The sequence below is a fragment of the Rhinatrema bivittatum genome, chromosome 7, assembly GCF_901001135.1.
Source record: "Rhinatrema bivittatum chromosome 7, aRhiBiv1.1, whole genome shotgun sequence".
NCBI classification, from domain to species: domain Eukaryota; kingdom Metazoa; phylum Chordata; class Amphibia; order Gymnophiona; family Rhinatrematidae; genus Rhinatrema; species Rhinatrema bivittatum.
Window position 1 is genome coordinate 294,624,959 of NC_042621.1, and position 6,946 is coordinate 294,631,904.

The following is a 6,946-nucleotide window of genomic DNA, read 5'->3' on the forward strand; positions in this document are numbered from 1 at the left end:
GGTGTGATATCTCGATTGAGATCGAATGTCGGTATATAAAAATAATAAATAAATAAATAAATAAAATAAATAAGCCTGTGGAATAGGTTCCTTGGATTTTCCCCAGCCTGCAGAACTCCCCACCGAAGTCGCTGTCAGTAGGTTTCTGGGGTGAGTGCCGCTCTCTTGACAATGCTACCTTTACTTCCAGGTAGGTGGCCCTCCCTTCCGGATTAGCTGTTTGGAAGGAATCTTGATTCGTTTTGGTAAGTAGATTCCCCAGAAAAGTATATCACCTGTCCTCTGGCCAGCTTGTCAGTTGTGCTATATGTTCAAAGTCTTTCAAGAAACTATCAGGGTCTTCACCGGGGGCATCTTAATTGGTGTCAATGACATGGGAAGTGGACTGGTTATGGCTGTCGGCATAGCTTGGGCTATCTGCATTAGCACTGTTTGTTTCTGCACCAGCTGTTCTATTAATGCCTGCTGCTGATCAATTTGCATTTTGGAATTGTTGCTGCCCTGTAGCAAGGACCTGGATTACCTGCTCCATTTCACCTGCTAAACAAGCTGCCTCCAACTATGTGCCTCTCCGGGGATAGGAGAGTGGGGAAAAAAACAAAACAAAAATCTGCTGGCCTGTCCAGTCCTTACTCACTACTTGATCCCTAACTACACAGGTGGGGATAGCCCCCTTGGCTTATTGTGCAAAAGCTTGGTGTGTGGAACTGGGAGGTCCCAGAAAAAAAAATTCTGTAGGGGGGTTTTTGTTTTTTTTTTGCTGCATGGGCTCTTGTCTGTGCTTCCCACTTAGCCAAGATATCCCACTGCTGCCACCATATGTGGTAACTCGAGCAGTAGCATCTAGGAAACAGCCAGAGGAAAAAGAAGGAAGTCTCTGACTGTATCTTAAGTGTAATTTATTTGCAGTGAAGACAAAGCTCAATGCAAAGCAAAACAAACAAATTAGGCAGCTCACTTCGAAGTTCAGGTATCTTACAAATACTGGGTGTCACAGATAATAGGTCTTAGCATATTCCTGGTTCCTTCCTGCTCCTTGGGCCTCTCTAACCCTTCTGGGCCCTCTAACTATTGTTAGATTGAAGGGATCTGCTCTGGGCCCAGAATCCCTTGTGGGGCTGATCCTTAAGGAAGACCTGGCTAGATCTCTCTGGCCGGTCCCTTAAGGTAGTTTGAGGGGGTTTCCAGTATACTCCCTCACACACAGCCCTTGCACCCAAATAAAGAGCTTTTTGCACAGGTAAATGGTTTCGAAGTGTGCCATCGTGATGTCCAATTGTTCTGAGAGGGGTGGTGGTGGTGGCATCATCAAGATGATTACATTTAATTATCCAAATCTCAGGTGGGATCTGAAAGTTAATTCGGGGGAGGGGAGCAAGGCTGAAAGGTCACCCAGGAAGCATATTACCTTTGTACGGGGGCCCTGCCCTTAGCACAAGACTGTTCACGCAGGCCTTTCCTAACTCCAACATTACTTAACCTCCTCCAATCAACATTCTTCGCTAGTAATAGCATTAATAGCCAATCAACATTCTTCGCTAGTATTAGCATTAATAGCCACCTCTTATAATGTTATTATATATATATATATATATAATTATTTGATCTTCATTTTCCTTCTTACTCCTAGTTATTGATTCCCTGTTACATGTAACTGCTTTTCTGCACCATTGTTCAAATTGTAAAGTTTATTGCACCCCTGTTTCTTGTGAACCAGCATGATGGGACTACTGTCTTGAATGTTGGTATATAAAAAAAACTTAAATAAATAAATAAAATAAATAAATAATGGTATATCAGTAGGTTATTTGTTGTTGGGGGTGAGGTTTGTTGCTGGGATTTCTTATTGCTGTATAATTTCAGGATCGATAAATTGTGACCCGCTCTGACAGGCGCTCACAAGGCAGGATATCAAACTGCAATAGATGAATAATAAACACCGCGCCTGTCACCGGCCCGAAGAGGCAGGAAGGCAGCAGAGTTGGGCTTTCGTAGGCCGGTGCGGGTCGGAAGGAAGAGGAGGAGGAAGCGGGGAAGCAGTTAACAAAGGAGAAAAAGCTGCAGCAATGGGCCGGCGGCATCAAATTAACGGGAGACATAGGACGGGGAAGGAGAGGAAAGCTGAGAGGGAGAGAAGCAGTGAATTGGGACAATGCAGCCAGGTCCCAAAGCAGAGAACGTCAAGCAGCACTGCCTGAATTATCAAGAAGGCTTCCTCGCCCAGTAAGCGTGTTGCCAGCTGTAATTTGTTATGGGTCTGACAGTTGCTCGCTTCTGATCGATTGTAAATAGTACTGCCCTTATCATAAGGCTTGGGGGTAAATGCAAGGAGCGGAGGTTACTGCCCTGGAGAGAAACATGAGGGCATCCTGCATGGAGCAGCAGGAATTACCATCAGAAGCTTGCACGGCAGGCTGGATGGGCCTTCTGGCCCTTCTCTGCCACCATTACCATCTTAATACGGAAAAAAACAAATGGAGGCCCATTGAGAAAAGTTTTCCTAGGGCTCTTTAAGTGGTTAAATGGTGCAAATTTTATTTTAAGGTTATCTTTGATTTTTACTTGTGTTTTATTTCCTGTTTGTTTTTGGTTTTTATGCATTTTTTTTTCTGATGTAACCCACTTTTATCCCGTGGTTGTATAAATACTGGATACAAGATTTGAAATAAATAAAGTGGGTCAAGGGAAGGACCCCTCTCTCCCTGTCCACCCCCTCCCCTTATTCTGATCCGCTCTCTCTCTCTCCTCCCAAACTGGATCCTCTGTTACCATTTTTGGTGAAAGAATAACTGGTATTGTTGCAGTGAAAAGATATGAGCTTGCTTGCGTGCCTGTGCTGATAATAATAATAATGTTTTCCGTGCAGGCTTTCCGCATGGAGAGTGCATTCTTGTTTAGAGACATGCTTGCTTTCTCCGGCAATGACTTTTACATGTACGAGTACCTTTCCGCTAAACAAAAGACAGGGAAGCAGGCTGTGTTGCTTCTTCATATGCACTTAAAAACGTGAATTTATTTTGTTAAGCGGGACTGGTTATAAATGTTGGGGGTTGCTGATCGCTTCTCCGAGTTCCCTCACGTTGTATTACAGCCCTGAATCCACTTGCAGTTGGGGGAAACCCCTCCAGGTTCTCCTGGAGCCTGTGGGTTTACTTTTGGCTGCATTTTATTTCTCTGCTCCCTCTCCGTTCCAGACAGTAAGGTTGCTGCTGCCCCTGGGGTGAGCTCCTGTCACTATTAACCCCCTGCATTCCTGGAAGCTCGCTCTCTCTCTCCATTGCGGCTTTGCTGGATGAATCCCAGCTGCTTCCGTTCTTTGGGTGCTGTCCGTCTGGATGAGTCGGTAAAGCTGCAAGGATTCTCTGCCTCTGTAAAGGTTTGGATGGTAATCTCTAGTTAGGGTTTTATGCATGCATTGCCTTTTTCTGCCGCTGAACGAACTTCCGGCTGTGAACCGAACACTCCCATCCTAGCTCCAACTTGAAAGTTTAGCAAAGACCAAAACACAAATATGTATCATTAGCAAGAGCACTCTGGAAGGGGGGTTTACTCTAATTCCCCATAAAACGTTTGAAGGGGGGGGGGGGGGTGGAAGAGGAATTGGATTCAGATGACAACACAGGCCCTGAGTTTTACGCAGACATACATGAAAAAGCAAGGACTGCGTCTAAGGCCAAGCCCATAAGCAAAACACATCAGCACTGTCTGAATTTTCAAGAAGGCTCATCACCCAGTAAAAATGTTGCTAGCAGTACATTTCTTATGGGTTAACATCAGGCTTGGGAGTAACTGCATAGAGCAGCATTTGGTACACTTAGGATGTAGGCTGGTACACTTACGTTGTAGGTGGTACACTTAAGATGTAGGTTGGTACACTTACGTTGGTAGGTGGTACACTTAAGATGTAGGTTGGTACACTTACGTTGGTAGGTGGTACACTTAAGATGTAGGTTGGTACACTTACGTTGTAGGTGGTACACTTAAGATGTAGGTTGGTACACTTACGTTGTAGGTGGTACACTTAAGATGTAGGTTGGTACACTTACGTTGGTAGGTGGTACACTTAAGATGTAGGTTGGTACACTTAAGTTGGTAGGTGGTACACTTAAGATGGTAGATGGTACTTCTTATGGTAGTTATGTACCATGCCCAGCACAGTAGATACTACCATAAGATGTTTGCTGGGCAGACTGGGTGGCCCATTTGGGCCTTTTCTGCCGTCATTACTAAGTTACTGTATGACGTGATCCATCCCATAATGACGTGCATTTGTACCCATTCAAGTGAAACAGGACACCCTTAGGCCCTAATAGAAATGTGTCAGCACAGTCAAGGCATGGGATGAAAGATAGTGCAAGCACCCGAGTCAATCTGTCTTTCTCTCTGTCAGCAGTACAGTGGAAAGGTGAAGACAGCGGCTCCTCCTGCTCAGTCCCTGCAATCCTGCTTCCGCAGCCCTCCCAGTCGCCACGAATTGCGTTTTTCACGCGTGTTTTTCCGTTTGATTTCGGTCCCTTCGGATACTGGAGCCCAAACGCAGAAGGCTGCCAGGCTTCCTGGTCACGGGCGCCCTCTAGCGGCCGCGTTGCAGCAGGAGAAGCTCAGCCGCTGCCCTTCCGCGCTCGGGGCTTCGCCGTCTTCCAGCTGTGGGGCACCTCTGGCACATTTTATTCCAATTCCTGCTACTGCTGAAGACCCATGGCAGGCTTGAGGGGGGGGGGGGGAGTCGTTTTCTTTTTCGAACAAAAGGGAGGGGGGAGGGAAACAAAGAGAAAAGAGCCAAAAGTGGGGAGGAGAGGAGGCAGATGTGCAGAAGAAGGGGGCTGGGGGAGGAGAGAGGGACACGCAAAGAAAAACAAACCGAAGGAAGAACTGAAAAGAAGAAAAGAGGACAGAAAAAAACACAAAGAACAACAGAGAAAGGAGAAAGGGTAAAAGAAAGCTGTGCAAAAAAAACAAAACCCTGCAGAAACATTCTGGGGTTTTCTGTTTTCTGCAGATGCAATGGGGGTTTTCTCTCCTTCCACCGGAAGCGAGCTCGCTTTTCTCTAGGCTCGCTGCCTACAGACAGCATTTGCTTTAAAACAAACAGGTGGTTTTTGTCAGTTTGGCTCTGTAAGACAATCTCACCGGTAATGCCTGGGAATACAAGTTAATGCATATCGGCTTTCGTTCAGTGCCGAAAGTGCTCTCTTTTCCGAAGAGACGTTAGCATTTAAAGCCAGGGGCCAAGCCCGACCTGCTGAGAATTTAGATCAGATAAATGTGCACATACTGCACGCGTGCAATTACATCTCGGACACATCCTTGCTGGGTCTCCGGCCAGGACAGCTTTGGGAAACCCTGGTCTAAGTCATGGGTCTTTTTCAGATGCTTTCATAATAAAAACGGGAAGCTGTCAGCTTGTGCCCTGTTTCCAAAAGCGCAACACCCAGCCTGCTCCAAAGAAATACGCAAAAAATAAAAAAAATCACACTTCCATTTTGTTGGAATTTTCTGATATTCCCCAGACCCACAGGGGAAATCCATGGGAGTTTTACTAGCGAGATTGGGGAAAATTCTCAAGAAATTAGAAAAATAAAAATCTGGTGGTGCCCCAATCCAACAAAATCCCTATGAATATTTGGAAACTCTGAAGCGTATGTTTCGAATTCCCTTTGTATTTCATTAGGGAAAAAAAACCCAAACTTAAGGCATCAAGTCGCTGAATCTAAATCTTTCCAATCTGGTCAAAGTGAGGAGGCTGCTTCGAAGAAGTTTGCACATTCATTACTCAATCACAGGGGCGTCGTCAGCTCCCCCCCCCCCCCCCCCCCCCGGGCACATGGGGGGCCATGGCCGCTCACTGCTGCAGTCGATTCAGAGGTTTCATGTGCAAAAGTCACGTGTTCCCATAGGTTTTTTGGGAGACCATGCTGCCCCTTTCTAATGTTAAATGTATGCACCCGCCCTGAACGTTTGGGGCCTGTAGGTTGAATGGTTCTGGAGATACCTGAATACATAAGCAATGTCTTCTACAAAAAAAAAACATGTTAAAAAGGAGAAATGTAAGGGAAAAAAGAAAGAAAAAGACGATATAAAGAAGAGAAGAACAACAAGAGACAAGCGAGGGAAGGATGATAAATCAACGAGCAGCACAAAGGAGAGAAAACAGAATAATCCAGCAAGTCTGAAAGAGAAATTGCTACTTCTAGGTCTAAGGCCTGCTACAAGGTCATGAAATTATGCTTTTACTTTTACGAATAATGAAATGTCAAACCCATAGCTTGGTGCCCGCAAAGGGGACATTAACAGAGAAATGGGGCTGCTAAGGGATGCAGTTCCAGCTCTTGGTAGGTTCCGATGCCCGAAACTGGAGCAGCCCGAGAATCATCCGAGGACAAAGTGGGCCCTGAGCTTCCAGGAGCGCGTGCTCTGGGGCTGCTGAGACGCACGTGCGGCCGCCACGTGCTTCCCGGGCTGGGTGAACGGGACAAAGGACCAGCACGGTGCCTGTCCGGGATACACGGGTCTGGGGGGCTGGCTTGCGTTTTAGCATCGTTTCATCTGCCTTCCTGCTTCTCTTACTAGTCCCCAAACGGGAAACATTAACATATTACTGTGCCCAGGCATGCACGCAGCAGCAAACAGGCAGAAAACAGTTATAAAATGTGCAGCGAAGGTCTTGCCTGAAAATCCTTCTATACGTAATTAGGGATGTGAATCGTTTTTTGACGATTTAAAATATCGTCCGATATATTTTAAATCGTCAAAAATCGTTAGGGCCACGATACAATACCAATTCCCCCGATTTATCGTCAAAAAATCGAAAATCGGGGGAAGGGGGAGGGCAGGAAAACCGGCACACAAAAACACCCTAAAACCCACCCCCGACCCTTTAAATTAAATCCCCCACCCTCCCGAACCCCCCCCCCCAAATGCCTTAAATTACCTGGGGGTCCGTAGC